Source organism: Anas platyrhynchos, chromosome 6, assembly GCF_047663525.1.
Source record: "Anas platyrhynchos isolate ZD024472 breed Pekin duck chromosome 6, IASCAAS_PekinDuck_T2T, whole genome shotgun sequence".
Lineage (NCBI taxonomy): Eukaryota > Metazoa > Chordata > Aves > Anseriformes > Anatidae > Anas > Anas platyrhynchos.
Window position 1 is genome coordinate 30,256,879 of NC_092592.1, and position 22,054 is coordinate 30,278,932.

The following is a 22,054-nucleotide window of genomic DNA, read 5'->3' on the forward strand; positions in this document are numbered from 1 at the left end:
GAATTAAAGTAAGAAAGGTCTTTCCAAAGCTTTGGGTGCCCAAAGACATTAATTATACAACCCAGTCATTAAAATAATGTTTCCAGCAGGAGCTCAGCCAAACACCTGAGAAATCCTTCTACCTTCTAAACATAATGGAATGGCCATCCTCAGCCACCACCACTTCCCTTAAAACAGATGCATCTTCCAAAGTCCTTGGCAAGTCAGCAAATTTCAGCTTTGCTAGCCCACCTATAACAGTGTGTTCTTCAGTCACTGAAAGCCAGTTTTATTTAATTAGCAAGCAAATAGTAATTGCAATACAAAGATAATTGACAGCAACTTCTCTTATCTGACCTTGAACAACTTCTGCCAGCTATCCTCTCTTGAATCGTGAAAAGTATCATTTTTACATTCTTAGTGACATTCAGTGAAAAGTCCAGTAGTCCCATCTCCATCGGTTAAATTAGAATTTACTTAAAATAGTTAAATATGTAAATTTCATACAGCAATGGGTCTAAAAACAGTACAGTAGTTATGATTACCATGTCTGCACCAAGCACCAACTTCCCCCTCGCCTAGCATCCTCCACAGCCAGCCCCCTAACCAATTTTAGATTTTTTCCCTTCATGGTATGCCATCTGTCCCCTAAAAAAAATTTACTCCCCCCAGATCTCTCACACAACCACAAAAGCCATGGAAACACCTAAATTTGCCTGCAGTGCCACACATGCTACCTCCAACAAAGTCCATCGCTTCCAGGCATGCTGCTCTCTGCTAACACAATCGGGTGATGACTAGTGCAATAGACTCGATCAGGCAGCATATGTTCATACTGATATATGTCCTACTGGGCAGGTGGTGGTATATATTATATGCACCCACTTATATTTCTATTGTAGGAAGTAGAGGTGGCATCAGTGGAAAAGAAAATGATCTTTCATATGTTTGATAGACAAGATATTAGTGTTTACTTCCATGCTGTGAGTAATGCATCCTTGTTTGGGCTAGGTGCTAAATAGAACTTCTCATTATGCCTATGAAGTATTATCCAGTGCCACGTGGAAGTACTCTATGTTCCAAAACATCTTGCAAAAACCACACTAATTTCACCTGTGTGGAAGCCAAATCTTGTAGAACAAGGATTATTAATTACAAAAGGTTCCAATTTGTGCTCTGATTACGAAGGTCGCAGAGCTACATGAAGATAACACCCTCAAAAAAGAACCTTCATAAGTCCCTGGGCAATTGCCTGGGAGATGCTTGCCAAGTCCTGTCCTTCTGCTTGATGGAAAGTCACTGATAAATGCCCATAAAGTGGAAGGTCTTCAATTTAGTTTTGATTTATTAGGACCTACTTAGGATAGATACTTTGGGTAACACCTGTCACAACAGCCAAGCACTGCAACTGTCACGTTGGATGGCAGGGAAGGGAAAGAGGCAAGAATATGGAAGTTTAAAATGTGAAGTTCTTCTGAGGAGCAGAAATTCCTGTATCACAGGTATCCCCAGAAACCCACTTTCAGCACTGTCTACACACACAGGTCTCCATCTGTCACACAGGCTGCCAGAAACCAGATAATTTGTTGCTTAAAGGTCCAGCAGCCAGTGAAGTAAGAGCAGATAACTGTGACCAATTCTTCTAGGTCTCCACAGATCAAAACCCTGAAAAAAATGCAATGAATCCCCCTTTTTCACTGGATTGGAATAGGAACACCATAAATACAGAGAAAGTAGTTGGTACGTTTTCAGTGCTTCAGAACAACGTTTCCTGTTCAGCCCACCTACTTTTTGGCACCTTAACTTTCACTTTTTTTTTTTTCTCCCCCCTCCTATCTCTATCATCTTCCCAGTTTTAAAATTTATGGTTACCATTTAGTCTGATTTCAATTTCCATTAATATGTGCAACTGATGTACATTTAAGTGAATTTAATCATGTTGTAGTGACAGGTTTAGCTTAAAGCAGGTCTTCACTTAGAACTATCAAGTAAATTTCTTTTGAAAAGGTCAGTTTAACATTTAACAGGAGGGCCCATTTCAGACAAATTAGAATTTGCTCCACTTGTTTCAAGTGCAAACACTTCATGCCAGCTTCAGTGGAGGCAAGTCAATCAAAAGAGAAAAGCGTCAGGCACCCAAAGGGGAAGGTTTGTTTATGCCCCCCAAACAAAGCCAGCCCAAAGGCTGCTCAGCAGTGTGGACAGAACTGAACCTTGTCTGAACAACCTTCTGCACTACTGACAGGGGTTATTATGTGTCCCCCATGAAGAATTACTATTGCTCCTCTGTCTCTGACAGCAGCAGTTCAGCTTTCCAGAAGAGTTGCAAGGTAAGCTGAAGCAATACATATAGTCCATTGCAGTGGCATCCTAACCCGTGGCCCAACTCCCCCATACCTAAGCAAAGACAAGTGCCCTGCTACAGTTACCCAGACATCTCTTCCACTTTTTATTTTATTTACAAGGCTTCACTGTGACACTACTACAAATCCTGAGTGGACTGCAAGCAGTAAGTACTGTCTCCCTGCTTCAGGTGAGACAGAAAACCAGTACCCGGATCATTTGTTTAGCTTTCCCAAGGACAGCTCTCCAAAGCGCTGATAAAAATACTATAAGGATGCAAGGAAATGTTTTAGCATTAGCAGAGCCAGCCTCAGCAGTGCAGTGCCTCAGTTTCATATAGTTTTTGTCAGAGGAACACCTCATAAGGTCACAGGTTCCCAGGTTTATGCCACAACAATGTATAAAAGCGTGGGATCAAAGTAGATACATTTTCCAAGCTCTGATCTTACTTTACCGCTGAGAGTTTAAATTGACAATAGCACAGGCAATTAGCGCACACCCACCTCTCTGCACTGAATTTGCCAATACATTTATTCAATGGCTCCTAATTGCTGTAGCACAAAAAAAGAGGAAACAATCACCTCCTTTCTTCTTTGAGACTTTTATACCATTATGAGTTTCTGACATATCCCCATTAATTGTCGCTTTTCAGACCAAAGAATCCTGCTTATCTCAATCCTTCCTTCTACATAAATCTCTCCATACCTTGGCCCATCTTTATCGGTCTTCTTTGAACCTTCTTCAGTTTTAGCAAATTCTTTTTGAAATAAGATTGATCAAAACTGGACACAAATCAGTGTTCATGTTACTACTGTATGGTGTTGCAGGATGTGTAATGCCCTAGAATTACAGACCCATTTTGAGAACCAAAATCCTACTTCTTAAGTGTTTCAGTACTTACACGAGCTTCAAAATTAATGTATTGTCATGGGAAAAGTGGTACATAGCCACTTAATTGATGTGGTTCACACATTTGAGCTTTGAAATTGATCAGACACAGAAGATGCCTACTACCATGGATTCAGGATACTTTTTTTTTTTTTTTTTTTTATTCTAAAAGCCCATGTATTCACACCTGCTAGGAGGCAGCAACACTTATCCTCCTGGGAGGCAGAAAAATATTCCGTGGGAGCACAAAGTAGTCAAGCCAAAAAGGGGAGAAAAGCTTCCCCTTTACTGTTCCCCTTCTGAAACTAGCAGCTGGGAACTCCTGGCATCGTTTCAAATAAAAAACAAGACATAAGCAGCAGCATTTGGATCTTTGAACCAGAACCTGAAGGGAACACATGGTAACACAAGATCTTGCAGCATCTCCATGTCATTGATGGAGATGTTGACAGTCACCGAGATTCAGATCATCTGTTACTTCCCTATCCAAAAAATAATGTGTCCTAGTAGACCTTTTCCATGGAAAAATAAAGTTTTCACTAATTATGTGTTACATCGGAATAGTTCCTGGAAACAGCTTTCTACAAGGACATATCCAAACTTCCCAGCCAGTTGGCTCTCTGATCTATATCAATTTGGTGACAAGTTTTAGTTTGAACCTTTATGTATTTATGAGTAAATACAGTTTCAGAAATGTAAAATTCATCACCAAACATGAATTCTGTTTCTCCAGCTAGCTGAGTAGCTCCATCATGGTGCAAGTTTCAACTATCAAGCTCTCCAAAAGTCCTGGAAAGGCCTCAAAGAGCATCTTTGCTCTTTGCATTGTCATTGCCTGCACAATCTGATTATTTTACAGGCTTGTGTTTTTGCCTAAAAGGAGTAGTTAGGGAGGAAAACATCATAAAAAGTTCAGGGATAAAACTGAAATTCAGTCATCCACAGGGTCACTTGGAAATGTTCCAGACAGATGTTATCACCTCAGAAAATGCAACCTGCCAAAGCAAAACTTTTCAGGAAGAAACTCCTGAATGGAGTTTTCCTTGCAGCTTATCAGAAGGAGCAGATTAGTTAGTTCTGTGAAGATAACCACCTGAGATATAAGAGGCCCAGGTTTTGGTGGAAGGAAAGGGCAGCCTATAGCAAAATAGTCAGCTGAAGTACTGATGTTTCTGTGGCTGAGCATCAAAACATAAGCTGGGGCTGCTATTGCTGTGACCACCAATAATCTGAAACGTAAACCTCTTTCACAGCCAGGCAAGCACAGATACAGACATTCTCAAATGATACAAAACTTCAACTTAGGGGCCTCCTCCGCCTGTTGTGAGGTGATGCCCCTTCAGCCCTTCAAACTCTGCTTTTGGGTAGGATAGAATGAGGTGTTTAATAACTCAACTACATTCATGATTATGGAGGAGAGCAGTAGACCCACTGGCAATTTGACTAATAAAGCTGACAAAGAGATTGGGTTCAAAAGGGGATGAGCTCTCCCAGAAGCAGCTCATTAAAATAAAAATGAAACTGCACTTTTCCAGTGTATCAAAAATGATGTAATGGTCCATAAAAGTGAAGGGAACAGCCTGAAAAAGTTCACCTATGTGTAAGATATAGATAATAAAAATCAGGTAAAGGATGAAGCTAAGCTTGGACAGGCTCTTCCAGGTTAGCTTTATAGGATAGGTAAAGAAAATCTGCAAAGAAGAGGCTCTGCGTGGAAAGACCTTGTGCCTAAAGAACTATATAATTGTAAACTATAGCTGAAGACAGCAAAGGTTTGATAGCAATGGAGCCAACAACAGCTCTAAGGGAGGGCCATGACAAGTCTCAGAAAAAGAGATAGGGTTTCTATGTGAAATGTGTGGTTCCAAGAGAAAAAGAAAGGCTACTTTGCAAATGTAAAGCTGACTCACCCACACATAGCACAGTAGTGGTTCTATGAAGTATCAACACTGCATGAGATTGCTGTGAGCCCAGAAAGTTTGCATGGTTCAAAATTTCTCATTGCAACACCAGATATAAAAACACATGCTAAAAAAATTACCCTGAACTACTTTACAGTATGTCTGAGAAATGAAATGATAATCACCTGGAGATTTACAGTATTTTTCTAAACGTTTCTTCTTACCGTTTAAACAAAAACTGTTAGTTTAAGGAACTCTGTATTCACCATTGATTCACTGGTATTAAAAGAAAAGAAATTAAAAGAAAAGAGCATGCATTACTAAATTTCTTCAGCTACGTTGATAACATGGAAGAATACAAATAGTATTTAGGCCAAGTCTATCCACAAGAAACAGAGTAAAATGCCTAATGCTGTTCTACCTGTATGATTGAGTTTGAAGGGCCCCAGTTTGCTCAGGGTTGTGACAAAATGACAGAAAGAGAATTTTATTCTATTGGGAAACAGTAGAGAAAGATAAAGGAAATGCTGGTGATTGTGTTATCACCTTTGAAATATGAGATCTCTTTTGCCTCCTTGTATTAAGGCTACTGAGCTAAATCAGAGGCTGAATATCCTTCACCCACTGGACTTGTGCGTAATGATCAACTCCTACCTCATCTAAATAAAACCTTCAAATAAAAAAGCCTCCTTTGGGTATTCAGGAAGGGAGATACCAGTTCAGCTAATTAGACATAGCTGTCATAGCTGCTAATCAACATACCTGCATTCATCCCAATGATTGTACCAGCTGGGGAATTATTCCAAAATGAACTGAGAGACTAAGAAAACACACCTTTGGGACATGCTGGAATAGAAATCTTTGGCTGACAGAGCAAAGGAGATACAGGAAATGAAGCAGAAGCTGAAAGTAAAGCTCACTTTGAAAAGTTGTGAACGAAGATTGACAAAAGTCATTCTTCTTGCAATTAATAGACAACCTGATCTGCAGCCCTGGTAGGCAACTCAGTAAAGCCAGCTTTAGGGGAAGCACTGGTAACTAAAAGTATAAATTCCAGAAAGTCAGCCTAGAGTGCAGCAAATGACAGCACTGGAAGACAAACAGTAAGTAAATCACATGCAGACCCTGCCTGAGGGACAGGGGCAAGATCTCTGTTCTTCATCTCCAGACTAGCCCACTCCTAGCCTATTTCAACTAATGGAACAGTTATTTTATGCAGAATGAAGGCATTGTTACTTGTCTTCTCTGTGACTCTGGCAGAAAGACAATGCTAACAGTGCAGCTTCATTATTGTACCAGGGGGCATTAACTCAGCTGACAGTGCTGTCATGTTCTGTCCAATTCAGAGGCTAGCAAGTTCAGTTATTTGCATGGAAGTACCATACTTTCACGGGCCCCTGAGAGTGGCCTGCTGCCAGACGTGTTCCTACCAAGAATCTAGGCCTCTGCATTTTTTTTGCATCTAGATGTTACAACTACATTTCAAATAACTCTGAGTTCATGAGCAAATGGAACTGAATTCAGTGAATTAGTAAGAGCAAACTTGGACCTTTAATAGCAGGACTGCTACCAGCTCAAGATCTGGGCAGATAAGATTAATCTCTCAGAAGTCTCTTCCGCAGCTGTACTGCAATGTAACAGCTTTTCTTCTGCCTCTAGACACCATGTACTGGGTGTAGCTGGTGACTTAAAAAACAGGGCAACAACCTGCACCCACTATGCAAACCATGGAGCAATGGAGAGGCCATGGCACCCTGCTGCAATGGGTCTGGAACTGGGCTTGATCAGGAGGGTCTAACAGTTAATGTATGATGCCTGATAATTTTTTCCTCTTTTGTCCCCAGAGAGGGCACAGTTATCCCAGTAACACATCATCAAGGACAACAGCTTTATTGTTGAACCATTGAACAAACTTTCCCACTTGCACCCATTTCATTTCTCTCCAATACAGCGCATCAGCTGACAGATATTGAAAAAGTCCTTTGAGGAAGAATTTGACTCAGGCTAGAGTTCACCTCTGCCCTAGTATCCCCAATCGCTTGGACAATAAGCCAATACATACTATTGAGGTATCTGAGCTTGACACTCCAAAAAGCTCTCTGGATTAACTAATCTCTTTTATTAACTTTAGCCCCTACTCATAGACTTCAAACCTCTCTTAAATCAGGTAACAACAGCAGATGGAGTGAACTCTGCCCTGGCAGCAGACTGAGCCATTGCCTGATGTGCCAGCAATGTCTCCCCACTCCTTTGAGCTCACTTGTTTTTGGTATCCATCTGACTTGCTACACGATCAGATGCAACAGCCCTAGTGCAAGGTCTGTTTTCATAGTAGCTGCATAACTCATAAGTGCCCAACCAGAAAAAAAAAAAAAAAGAAAGAAAAAAAATACTATTTTACAAATAGATTCAATTTGTACCAATTATTTGTAAGAATTTTATGTATTTATGTATGGTTAAAAAAAAATAATAAAATAAAATAAAAACAGAAAACAACATTCATTCTCTTAAGATAAGAAAAACTGGTAACAAGCCTGGTCCAAAGCTTACCAAATTCCACATAAGCCTTTCCTCTAATTTAATGACAGTTTACAGGAGAGTCTAATTTTCACAAATATAATTACCTGAAAGTATGCTAGGGGCTCTGGGATTGAGAAGACTAATATTTATGACATCTGCATTCAAAGTTCTTGTCTCTTATGTGGTGTTACATAAGAACATATATTATATAGCTTTCTGAGAAATATTTAAACTCTTGAAGCTAACAAAGGAATGGACAGAAGCAGGGAGGCCAGAGAAGCAGTAATTTAAGAGGAAAGGAAGGGACAAACCCATGTGGGAGGACAGAATGATAATGCCCAGTAGGTTGTTGTTGAGGCATGTACAAGATAACTGTCAAGTGTAGGCCAAATACATACACACGCTCTAAGGCAGAGTTGTTGATGCACTCAGTATCCTCACCACACTTTCTGGATGGACCTGAGCTCATTAAGTACAGCTGGAAGACATCAGCTCCATTATCAGCTGCCAACATTAACAGAATTATGCGACCAGAATTAAACCACACTTCATGTATTTTCCCTATGTGCCAGGCTGAGCTATGGTCTTTTTTGTGTTATCCAAACTAATAGAAATCCTTCCATCAAGAGTAGATCTCTAAAGCTTTTAATAGAGGTGCCAGTGCTTTAAGAAGGGGGTGGGATTCCTGCATAACAGCAAGTAAGCAGCATGAGATTTGGTATCATTCCATGTGTAACATTGCCTGGAGCCACTGAGAGTAATACTACTACTAACCACGTGAGTCCCCTTTTCCTCAGCTTTCTTCACCACTGAAAAGAGATTTTGCTGCCAGTGGAAGCCGATGTCCTATGAACTTGCCTTGCAGAAGCTATGGCTGACTCTCAGATATTCTCAGAACAGCTTGCTAGAATTCAACTCCTGCTTTTGCCTTTCTGACCAAGATTTCCTACAGGTACTTCTGGGGGTATATTTCTTATGCAAAGTCAAATTTATCAAACCAGGGAGGAGGAGGTAGAGTCAGTTCTCTCTACATCACATTAAACCAAAAAATGGCAGGGTGAGGGCATCACTAGGTACATTCAGAAATTTAAGCTAATCAACTAGCCAACAAGGACCCTATTCACAAGTTCAGGCACACAAATTAAATAGGAGTCATTGCTGTGTTGAGATGTGTCCCAAGCAGCTGGGGCTTCAGAAACAAGGTCATTGCTACCTCTCTGAAAAGAAAAAATATTTCTGGGTTGGTAGGAACAATGTGGCCAGCCTAGAAACAAAACAGAGATGAAGATATTCAGGACCACCACCACTTTATTCTTCTGTAGTAAAACACACTTCCTCATAAGCAACATGTAACAAAATCTATACAGTGCAAGTTTACTAAAGAACCAAAATTTTTCTTTACTAGTTAATGGAGCTTTCCTATGCCACCCCTTTTAAATTTCTTCATCCCTTAAACAGCTAATGCAATGCTTAAGGAGCAAATCAGTAAAACTCGAAGACACTCTGCTCTCCATATGGAGCCCCTTGCCCTAAAGGCTACAAACAAGTGTAATTTTTTTGTCATTTATTTATATATATATTTTTTTAACTTCTGTAGGGCATTTTATCCAACATGGCAAGTGGCAAGTTCATTTTATAAGATAAAATACAGCTGAGGGAATTGGCTTTCATCACACAGCAGGACTTCACATAAATAAAGAGGTGTAGGGAAAATAAACTGGATGGCTAAAAGGCACAGAAAACTACTCACTTCTCAAGCATCAATTCAGCTCCCACTGCAGCTGACACCCAACAACCACTTGGTGCTTTTCAGCTGTCCACTACTCTGATGTTTAAAGTTTGTATTGGTTCGAACAATGGATACTTACAGAGAAGGAAGAACAACCCCCACATTTAAAAAAAAAAAAATGTATCGCAAAGGGTTATTAAACACCTCTACCAGACCACTGTTGTTTTATGAAGTCCTGAAGCCAGAAATCACTATCAGGTGGAATCAGGAAAATATCATCACATGCTTGCCTTATTATATCCTTTCTTCTTTATGTGCTGCAAGCTCACACTACACTGGAGGTGAGATATTGGTTCATGGGGATGTTGAGTTTCATTCAAAATAGTCCTTTGTAAAAGGAAATGGACCTCCCTTATTCAATGATCAATTCTTACCGACACAACAGGATTATTTATAAACAAAGGAGGCTAGACTGATAGCTACCATAACAGAAGTAAATAGCCTCAGATCTTCTCACAGCTATGTGACACCTGGATTGGTTTTCTTTTTTTTTTTTTTCCCTATATCAAACATTTTCCCCCCCTTTTTTTTTTCTTCCCCAGAGCATAGAAATCAAGAAACATTTTGGATCAGTTAAAAAACTATTCTGATTCAAAATAAAGAAATTTTAGACTGCACATGTACACACACAAATCAGTCACAGCAAATTGACATCTTTCCCTGCCCTACCTCCTCCCAAAATACTCTCAAACACGTTAATTCAGAGGCATTAGTAACCAAGCTGAAAGCTAGGTCAGAAGTCACAGGATCATGAACGTGCCACAATAACTTCTCTAGCAGACGCTCATGTCTCAGTGGAGTTCAGCTTTCTTTGCAGAGAGGTCAGTTGAGCTCAGCACAGCTGGTGCATCATCTGTGGTAAAGATACTCCCAGTGAGGGACCAGCATCCTAACCAGCATTCCAGGAGTTACAGCACATCGCAGATAATCCATGCATATAAAACTAGGCTATATCTTTTTACAAGTTTTTTTGTTTTGTTTTTTAAAGCAATTTCAACAGAAATTCTGCAAATTGAGAAACCTTGTTTACTCCGAGATCCTGTTCCATCTTCTTTCTAAAGAAATTGACTCAGCAGGTTTCTTCTGAAACAATAAGGAGCATCTGAATGTAAGAGAAGCCAACTGCCAAACCCAATGGCTTTTTAACGATGTTAATAGAGGGGCTGGTCAATGAAATTATGCTGATTACAAGACTGACCATTATTTTCTAATGGGACATAGATTGAATAGATTTTATTGCTGCACTTATTGTGTTTTCAACCACTTTTTCTGTTTACTTTAAATTTTGATAATGCTAAAAAGCTAAACAGTAACAGCAGCTGTGAAAAAAAAAAAGTAATATCAATAGGAAGAAAAGCCTAATGACACGGGTGATGTGACTTCTGGCTGTTGATATAAAATTAACTTCTGGAGCAGGTCAACAGTTAGTGGAGAGTAATGCGTGACTCAAGTCAGTAAACTAATACCAGTTTCTACTGGCAGAAGAGCTGACACCACATGCATCTTTTTTAAGCTTAGCCATGTCTTCTTCACATCAAAAACAAGATTTTTCCCTCCTCTATGATACATGTCATCTTGTACTTGGAATGTGCAATCTTTTGCCCACCTTATTCCACAAGTCATCATATATTTTCTTTTATTTCACTTAGAAAGGCACCATTCATGTAAATATACACAAAACAAATATACAGCAAACTGTTCACCTGAAATTTCAAGCATTTCCTGTATGCATCACTTAAGGAGGATACATGCCATAAATTCCCAGGATATTCACTGAGATTACATAGCACTGATACAGTTTAAGATTAAGAACTTCATATCTGTTGTATTATTTTATGTCAACATGTATATATTTGTGTATATATTTTATATCAACATTTCACCAAGTTAACCTTGTGCTGAATCAAATAATTTGGAATGGAAAAACGTAAAACAATTACGTTAATAATATACAATTACTTTGGGACAATGGAAATGAGCAAATTTAGGTATGAAATGCAACTACACCACAAAAACACCTCCAATGTGTAAATTCACCTACACAGTTCTGTGCTACCATAACAATATCAGGGTGGGCAACTCACGTCAGAGCAGAAGTCCATTCAGCACAGTACCTCGTCTGTGATGGTTAACAACAGATACCAGCATAAGAGCTTAGGAAGTACGAATCCGTATTTCCCTTAAATACTCTCAAAGTCTCCAACAGATGGGATTCTTTGACTTCCTGAGCCAAAGATGGCATTCTAGCTAGCCATGTTTAGATTATTTCTAGTGCACAGAAACACTCTAAACAGCATGACACACTTTTGCACCTCCATTTCTCTTTCAACTCTGTCCAGAAATCTCATAATTGAGCACAGGGTTTTGCTGAAATTGTACAATGCCACAAAGGTTGTCATGTCAAATCAGTATCATGCAATAAATATTGTTTTCTACTTTTAATTTCTTTATTAATTCAAATTCTGGCTCCTTAATTTGTATATACAATGACCAAAATGGTCTGATTCAGCCTCTTCACAGTGGGACATGATGTTCAGTTCCCTATTCCATCTCCTACAGATCATCTGATCACAGCACCTCTCTGTGCTCTATGTAGTACTATTAAGTAAAACCTTCAGCCCTTACCCTACTAGTCTGCTTTGTTGGACTAAAATATATTTCCTCAAGTCAGCCCAGCTTACTAAGCAATCCATTTGATCACTGTAACTTTCTCAAGTCTCGGTAATTCTCTACATTGCCCGTCTTAAAAATATCAGATTTATTATCAGACTAATGGCAAAAGTGCCTGATATCACTGTACCTGGAACTAACCTTGCAGAACATCATTATAAGTATCTTGCCAGGAGAGGATACCTCACAGCTGACTATTGATACATGTGAATTTGTTGATTCCTGATTATGCCTAACCAATTATTTCTCCATTTGATTGCCACAAACCCATCCAGTAACAGAACAAATCTCCTAAGCCCAGGCAGTATCCTTTCTCTGAACCATAAAGCTCTCTTGTATCACAATGAGTTCATTCATATTCCTACCAATTCAGACCACAAACTGGGCTGATTAACTCACAAAGAAACATTAAATAAGAAGTAGAATCCCTGTTCTGAATCCAGGGCCCTTTTTCCCCGATCAAACAAATTACTGTGTTGAGGAAGAAAAGTCAGGAGATTGAAAATAACTCATCTAAGTCTCTCCTAAGACTGCTTTTGGCTTTCAAATGCTGTTGTGCATCATCTTAATAAAGCACTTAGGGAAATAAATCAAAGACTATTAAAACACTTGTGTCATCACACTTGCTTCGTGTAGCATCCACGTCTTGAATTTACAGTATATATATGCTGAGTAGGTAGTGGACTTTAAAGAAAAATAGAAAAAAATGTATTGACTTCTTCCTCCTTTGACTCCTTTAAGGGACATAAAGCACTGCAACTGTAATGTGGTTTTTTTTGTTTTTGTTTTTTACAAAAAGAGTTAGCATTGTGAAAGCTGTTAACACACAATCAGAGATTACAAAGAATAAGACCATTTACCTTTGAAAAGGGAACACTTAGAAGGGAAATTTACTGAGGTCTTTAAGTAAGTTTCTTTCTTACTACCTTCACCGTGACTAGCCTCTAAATTTTTTGCTGCCTCATAACAAGAGAGCACATCGTCACTCGAGCCTTGGCAGGGAAGCAAAGAGAAATGATATTTTCACAATGCGTATAGTCAGCAGACACTGCTCATAGCAAAAGGAGGTCAGAGTCTTACAAGCCACAGATGTGCTCACTGGAAAGGGCCAATAATTCAATAGCCTATAATATGTATTTTTAAATAGTTGCTTATGTTAATATAGCAAGTCATCAAAACTCACGCTTAAGAGCATAAGCTGATTTCTGTAGCAGGGCAAGAAAAAAGCATTATCCCAAAGGTAGTGGGTTACATATTGAGAGTTTAACATTGATAATAGCTGGCATTTATTGGGCACTGCTGGAAGCAGGCTAGGAAAAATAGCAGACCACCTCGTGAAGACTCTAGCAAAGAAAAATTCATTATGAGGAAGAACTCCACACACACACACAAAAAATCATATCTATTCTGTAGTTTAAAAAAACATTGCTTCCACTTAAATAATGCTACCACAGAGTGACCAAAAAAAAGTTGTGATTTTTCCTCTCTCACCTCCCAAAAGTCACAAAAAAAGAGCAAACACACAAACACAATTAGAAAGATGATAAGGAAGATTATAAATGTGGTTCACAAAGTCTTCATTTTGTTGCTGCTTTAATGTTTCTCCTATCTAGCAGCTCTTTCCAGCAACTCTACAGAGTCTATACTCATAAAAGCTCTTCTGTGTTGATGTTCAGAAAGAGAGACTATTTAAAATTAATGGTTTTAAATCTCATCTTTTCTTACTCTTTTGCAAGGATTAGCCTGTGTTAGGGCAGAATCCAAGCAAAAAATGTCATAATTTGACATCTCAGCCTCCAGTAAGAATCCAGATGCCCAGATCATGGAGGAATCCACCTCATTCTGATCCTTCTTCCAGCCTACCCTGGTTTGCCTTCCTAGTCAAGACATCACTTTAAGAAAAGAAAAAAAAAAAAAAAACGTAATCAAACTTTAAAAATATATTTGTGCTTTCCTGTCAGTATAAGAGATGAAGTCCTTTAATTTTCCCTTCAACATATGAAAACCAGGAAGCTGGGCTTTCTCCCATCACCACCACCACCAACAGGCTGTGACTGTGAACACTTGCCTGAGTCTTGCTCAGGCTTGAAGAAAGAACAGAAGGAAACAAATGGGAACACACATACAGATGTGGACACAAAAATACAGAAGAAAAAGCAAGTTAGTAGAATTAACAACATTGTACAAGAATTTTGCCTCGAGGGAAGATCTGATATCAAAGTCTCTCTCTTTCCTTATAAGTCATTTAATACACAATATGACCTCTTTGAGTTTCTTCTTTTCAATTTAGCCTCTCATAGATTCAAAATGAAGCACACAGTAAAATGCATGCTAGGAAAATCCATGCCACTCCTTTATGAAACAAACTTATCTGGGGGGCAGCAGGAAAACAAGGGGTGACAGAAAAGAGTTTTTAATCTTCTGTTGGTAACGCACTGTATCAGCTTAGAGTGCATGACAGTTGACTTTGATAATCAAAAAGGCACATTTTCACCCATCATTCTAATGAATCTTACCAGTGAAATTACTCTATACTGTAGCAGGAAGAGGCTGTCAGCTAGGAAAAAAAAGTTCCTGAATCCCCATACACTTTCTCCAAGCCTTTGTAAGGGGAATTGTAGCAGCGAATTACCTCCTTGCTCACTGGGAATCAAGCTTCTTTTATCTGTCCCTGTCAGATATGCACAAACCTTCTCAGCACTGAGTACACAGAAGCCATCAGGGGTACAAGGTTTGTCTGCTCCATAGAACCTGCCTGCTCCCACCAGGATAGCTGAATGACAAGAGGCAAAATAAACCTTCCTCACCCTAATCGCTCCAGCTCCCTGCAAAGCACAGTATTTACTTCCTCTTTGATATCAATATTGAAGATACAAGCTGATTAATTGTGGGCTTTATTCCTCCTGTTCCCTGTTGCCTATTTCTTACCTGGTAGATTAGAGAAATCAAAAAAAAAGGTCACTTCCAAGCAAGCTATTGTGCTTTTGTGTAAAGAGTAGTCAGTTTATACTATGCAATAAATATGTGGTGTCAATTTAAATATGCATTTTTACAGCACATCATGTACAGTTGTTTCATTATATCCTTCAAGAGACACCAAAAGATACAACTGGCTCTTTCTGTAGTAATAATAAACTTTGAGTTGTTTGCCTGTGCAATTCCCAAGGCACAGATACAGAAATATGGTACCTGGATCTGAAGACCTCAGAGTTCAAGCTAGTATAAACTGGAGTAGCTTTGGTTTACTCAAGCTTGGACTCAAATACATTTTTTGCAACTAGATGAGTATATATCCCTCTGAAAAGACAGGTACATCTACACATCTTTGCAAAAGGAAGAGTATGTGCAGTGGGGAAAAAAATAAGAACATTAAGAGTGTTTTGCTTTCTGTTTATGAACTGGTAACTCCAGCATTGTTTGTTTCTTCTTGCATATCAAGTCTAGCTTGTTTGCATTTATTACACAGACAGAACAAATGGATACATCCCATAATTCAGTTTACTTTTTTTTTTTTTTGAAGTCTCATTTACACAAATAGATACAATCTGGGAAACACAGATGTAAAAGTTCATTTTCTAATCTACAGAAGAATGACAAACTGCACTTAAACATTATACGTCTGTAAAGCAGCATGAACACTATGCACCTGTTATTTACAGTATATTTATAATATATGTCAGCATTAATATTCATAATGCTGATTTACATGCTTTTTCATGCAGAAAATGGATTGGTGTTTTTTTATTTATTTACTTGATAGCACTCCTACATTTCACAACTGGCTGCCACAGAGAACATATTTTTAATATTCTTAATAAATTTCTATTGTCATTAGTGCTGAAAGTTTTTATCAACACAGACCAGGCAATGAGGAGCATATCACTAAATCCTCAGCCAAATCTGATCCTTCAAAATATCAGAGTATGACTCCTCATGCTGTCAAGACACAACTTATTTGCCATTGATTAAATCAAGATAGAAGTCAGGTCACAAAATGCAAGAGCTATCCTGGCCCTCACGCTTCAAGGAAGGTAAGAATATGGTAAAATTCAATAAGATTTTCACATCCTACTAACTTAGGATCAGTTAAAGCATCTGCCGTGGGCTGTATCTTAAATTAAATAAAAATAATAATAATAAAAAAAACTTCCTGGTTGTTTTTGTTGTTATTGTTTGTTTCTCCCTCTCTCCAGTTTTATTGGAAGTCTTTTTGACAGCAGACAAGACATCCCAGAAAACTCTGACAACCAACTGGAAGAGTTGACCGTGATAGAAATTTTTATTGTAAGTCACCAGAATAAAATAAGCATTCATGTGAAAAACTGATAGCTATAGAGACTACAAAGTCCCTAGGGGTCCTGATGGTTGAACAGTCCCATCAACCAAGAAAAAGGTTGCACTCAGTTTCACATTCAGTCAGTACATGAAATCCATGTTCTAAGCCTGCTTCCAGCAGAATCAGATCTCCTGCTGCGATCAAACTATAAAATATAATTCTTCCTACAAAAATAGCTGAGCATGTAGATATTTTCCTTTCCTTACAGATGCTCTCCAGCATCTATACACAGAGCATCCAGCAGTTCACGTTTCCAGAAGCAAAAACGAAAATAAAATAAAAAGACATGAGGAAGTGTTATTGTTACAATTTCACTAAATACCTGTGGGAGATAATACAGCAGCATTTATCAAGCTCTGATATTCAGTTAAGGAAAGTGACTCAGTCACACTGAGCAACTGAAGCATCATATTTATAGATAAAAGCATTTCAAATAGTCCTTTTTGCATTCCCCTTTCCCACAGAACTGCTGGTTAAAATGTACTTAATGACTTCCCCTCCCCCCTTTTGTCAGTTCCTTTCTCATGTGGATTTGCTTCTCCTATCTACTCCATCTAAAAGACCCTAATCTGCTGTTGCAGAGCACACTGTGTCACTAAACCACAGGTTATGACCTTACTAATGCAGCTCAGCAGGTAGAAAAATGTACGTGGAGAACAGCCCAAACGTGCAAAACAGAAAAGTAAGGAACCAGCATACAATGTGCAGCAAGACAATAGAGCAACAGACATTTACTGGAAATTCCCCTCAAAGGAAGAAAATACCACCAAAATTTGCAGTCTCCTGCTGTAAGGACTTTATAGTAAAGAGGAAGAAAATCTTCACAAACATGTCAACAGTACTGAAGATGACATGGATGGCCATAGCTCTGGTCTGAAAAGAGGGCATTCTTACACACGTTGCAAGGAGCCAGAAAATTTCATGGAGAAACAACAATACATGAGGCTTCAAAGCACCTATATTATTTAGAAATACTTTTTAGATGTAAACATACAGTCAAAACAAGGAGACTTTTCAAACAAGATTCGAGATGAAGTTGTCAGGCATCATTTGGCTAATAATGCAAGGTTGTACCCAGAAAGTCTCTTCAGTCTTTATCTACCTCTCTCCCTATAACTCCTATACCTATAGCAGCTGTAAGAGGAAATAACTCATTTCTGTTACTCCATTGCTCCTTTTCATGATCTGACATACTAACACAAACCTATTTCCATCAACAAGCTTTTTCACCATATCACTTCCCTTCATGATGATGACTGCAAGATTACTCATCATACATACACAATACTGATGGTACTTAGACTTCAAGTCTGCCTTTGCCCAGTATTTTGTCTTCTGAAGTGGCTAATAGCAGAAGAGAACAGGAACAAAATTAGGACATAGCAGTAATTCTTTAAAAGCATGTTTCTTACAGTTCCTTGAGCAAGAGATGTCATCTTACACTCAACTCCCAGTGAATTCATTATTTTATTAAGTAGTACTATGGAAGAAATGAAAGCTACTCCTACATCTAGAAGTGGAGATGCTCTAAGGATTATTTTTTTGTTTGTTATTATTTTTCTTTATTATTATATTATTTTAATCTTGTAAATACACAGTTTCTCTTATTGAAGGGACAGAATTGCAGGATAACATGTGTTGCTAGTGTCAGAAGTTGGGGATTAGTAAACTGATAGATAGGCTAAAAGACTGTGGCTCAACGGAAAAAAAAGAAGGCCATAACAAATCTAGAAACAGAGCCCTAGAGTTCTGAGACCTGAGACATTTTATCTAGTATTTATCACTGTGTGATCCTCAAAATGTTGAAGACACTAGTTAGCTAAATGCATCCAAAATTCACTTCTCTCTCTCAAAAAAAAAAAAAAAAAAAAAAAAAGTAACTTTTATTATCCCCTACTTTACATATGGGAAGTTAAAACTAGACCTATATGACTCATGAGTCTTTTCCAGAGTTCTTGAGATTCATTTACAGCATACATACAGAAGCTTCCCTATAGCAGAAACTAAGAACTGTGGAGTACAGGCTGGAAGCTACCAGAAGGCCTGAACTGTAAGCTGAGAGTTCAAGTACAGTATCCAAGTACAGAAGCATCATCAGTAACTACTAGAACTAACAGAGCAACAAATATCTGTTCAGACATAAACATTCTCAAGCCAAGCAAACCCTACATCTTCCTACTTACTGGCTGAAAAGCAGAGTTTAATTACTACTACATTTACAGAAAAATCTATGAAATTAGTAATTTCTAACCAAATACAGAACTATAAGAAAAGAAAGAGGTGAATGGCAACATTCATTGTTCATCAGCCTCTCAAGGTCCTGTTGGAAGGAGTCCTGTACATCTCTCCAGAGTATCATATTTATGCAAACAGGAAAAAAAAAGATTAGTCCTCCCATTCCACTGTCTGCAGATCATGCATACCATAGTGACTATTCTGACATTTTTATTTACTGCAAACATAAGCTTATCTTATTCCAGTGATAAAAAACATCTTCTCCTAACATTCACTGCTTAATCCTCTTTGTGATCTGAGAGATACCCAAGACAGGAAGAGAAATAAACCCGGTATGCTCAGTTAATTGCTCAGTGAAAGATAGTTTTTTCTCCTCAGTGTTTTCTTTCTCTTCTATAGAAAAATAAATAAATAAATAAATAAATAAATAAATAAAATCACCTCAACTAAAACAGTGGAAAAAGTATGCTGAGATAATAACATAATTAAAGTCAAGCCCAGCCTGATACAGAATTTAATTTACCATATACAGAATCAGCAGTTCACTTGGCATCTAAAGCTTGGTGAGCTTCTGAACTTCAGTACTTTAGAAGATTGTATAGAATTTATTTCTTTTCCTTTTACTGTATTTTGTCCTTTTGTGTCTGTCACCAGTGGTGTCTTAATTCATCGGTCGTTTCAGAAGGGCGATCTCCATCCATTAGTACTGCAGCCAGCTGTAGTTAAACTGGCTGAAAAATTACAAAGAAATGTCATCCTAGTAGGTAGCAGCGTGTTTATAAAGAAGACAGATTCATATCTTGTAGGCAATGGCATAGTTGTGTTATAGATGGTTACAGTCCCATCAGTCACAAAACTGCTTAAATCACCCAACTATACCTTCCACTGACAGATGTGCTTATAACCAGCTATAGCACAAATGACTCCTGTCTGTGACATGATTCTAAATCGCCCCTCATCATTCATCAACCTTTTCAGAACGCACTGTGCACAGGAGGCAACGGTGGTATTTCTTTGTCATGTTCTCAAGGCAGAGATTCCTCTTCAGTTGTGGGTACCTGCAGAATTACCTGTCTTTCTCTATCCTTCAGAAACAGAAATCTTGACATCAGAAATCAAACTAGACATGAGATCATGATTTCTTCCATTCCCTAGCATCAAACCTAGAGGCAAGAAATAAATTGAAGTGCAAGATATGTTTCTTCCCATCACTCAAGTCCATTTTTGTATCTTTTTGAAACAATCAACGAGATGTAAATTAACATGTCACTTAAGTAGCCAGGAGGTGTGACAGCTAATAACCTCCCTGTCAGGTACATTAAATAATAAGATATGCCCATTTTGTCATTTCTTTCCATCACAGAAAGAACAGAGAAGCTGTCATGGGATCTTGAGAGGGATATTTATTAGAGAACCAAACACATGCCTGCATGGTGAGCATGGATCTAATAGCAGAGCCAGACTCGGGATAGAGCACAGTGTAACCACCTGGGCCTGAATTAAGGCAACAGGAATAAGGTAAGAGAAGTGCACTGGTGACGGAGAGGTCATGAACACCAAAGGGCCAATCAAGAATAATAGCAGAGCACTGCAAAGCTACATATGTTCATTTTAGCTGTCCTGATTCCCCTCTGATATCTCCTAGTCAAAAACATTATCCCTGGGATACTGGATGGTTGGCCATGCAGCTGTAACCAAGTCCTGACAAGTGACATGTGTCAAGTGAAACTTGAGCTGACATGTTCAAAACAAGCCAAGCAGTTTCTCAAATCTATGGTACTCTTTGCTCCAAGATGCCAAGGGTATTAATATTAAAACACTCTAGACAATACTAAGTTAGTTTATATCTAGTAAAGTTCTACTTTTGTGAATATTCTTTCTTGAAACCACTGAGAAGTGAAACATTTTATATATTAGTAAAAACCGCTGACATACTAAAAGCAAAAAAACAATTCAGACTCAGACAGACCTTAAACTGAAGGGTGAAGAAGGACCCGAAACGTCAACCCAAAGCATGAAGGCTGGAAGAATATCACAAGGAAGTGTCAGATATGAAGCTCCTGTTCATATAGTCTCTCCTAGACTACTTTTTGGCAATAGGATTAGAGGAAATAATATAACTTTTCTGATGTTATGTCACATTCTAACATTAGGACAGTCTGAACTATAGACAAGTGCACAACACTCACTAGATCTAGGCCTGGTATACCACCAAAGACCCAGATTCTTGTACAACCTTCCAGTGATATTCACAGTCTCTCCTCTTTTAATAAGGGTCAAATTCAGACTCCACAGAACCCTATTCTGGAACAGGCAACAGCATAAACTCATCAGTACAATTGTGCCCAAATTCATACACCTCAATAAGAGGTATTTTCTCCTCTCCTATGTGGCTATACTATATTTAGTCCTAAATTAGTATCTCAACTCAATCCTGTACTGCATCACAAGTAGTTCTTCAGCACCAGGGAAGGAGGTTTCTCCACATGGTGAAACACCATGCCTTTCTCAATGACTAATAGAACAGATGGAGATTTTTCAGAGAGAAACAAGTGAGGTTAGTAAGAGGAAATAAAAATAACAGATTTTGCATTTATGAATATTATTTCTTGAAACCATTGTGGAATCAATTTATCCCAAAGCCCCTTTAGAAAAATTCTGCAAAAGCATCAATCCTGAGAGATCGTAGGTTGAGCTACTCAATGTGCATATCATAACAGGAAAAGGATAGTAGAGAAAATAAGATCTAAGATAGTAGAGACAATAAGAGGAGGTGGTTCCTCCCTCTTTTTTTTTTTTTCTTAATTCTTTTTAGATTTATTTTGGGCAGAGAGAAATAATGCACTTGTCTTCTGCACACTAGTGTGGCAGAGCACTTACACTGAGTTTACAACACACTCCAGACCACATCCCTCTTCTGTTTTTCTCTTAAATCCCTACTCAGTTTCTTGGACAGAAAGGTTATTTTTTCTACTTCTGACACAAAATTCTTCCTGGGAGCTAAAAATCCTTTCCTAAACAAGTTTATCAAAACAAGTTCAATCTCACATGAACTTTTAGTTTTAAAATAACTGTAGTTTTCTTGTATCAATACAGTAGTCTGTCCACCTCCATCAAACCTGCAAACAAAGCCCTAGTCTGCCCACCAAAGCTTTGTAGATGGAAGGATGAGAAAACTCCCCTTTCATCCATTACAGCTCCTGATGCTACCACTAAAAAAATATGAAGTAAACACCCCTTAGATCCATTTTTGAGATTTATTTAAAATAAAAAATATATATATATATTAAAAAAAAAAAGTACTACCTGCTCTCCTTGAATCCAAATGTGCATGATATGCTTTTGAAATCAAAAGTCACAAGGCATCCTTTATAAATTACTATAGCAGATATC

The 22,054-nt window shown here is 38.3% G+C and overlaps 1 protein-coding gene across 4 annotated transcripts in view; it reads right to left on the reverse strand.

The window, feature by feature from the left end:
- SORCS1 (sortilin related VPS10 domain containing receptor 1) overlaps nt 1–22,054 on the reverse strand; it is a 287,180-nt gene that overhangs the window by 174,332 nt on the left and 90,794 nt on the right. The gene's annotated exons all lie outside the window — the stretch shown is intronic.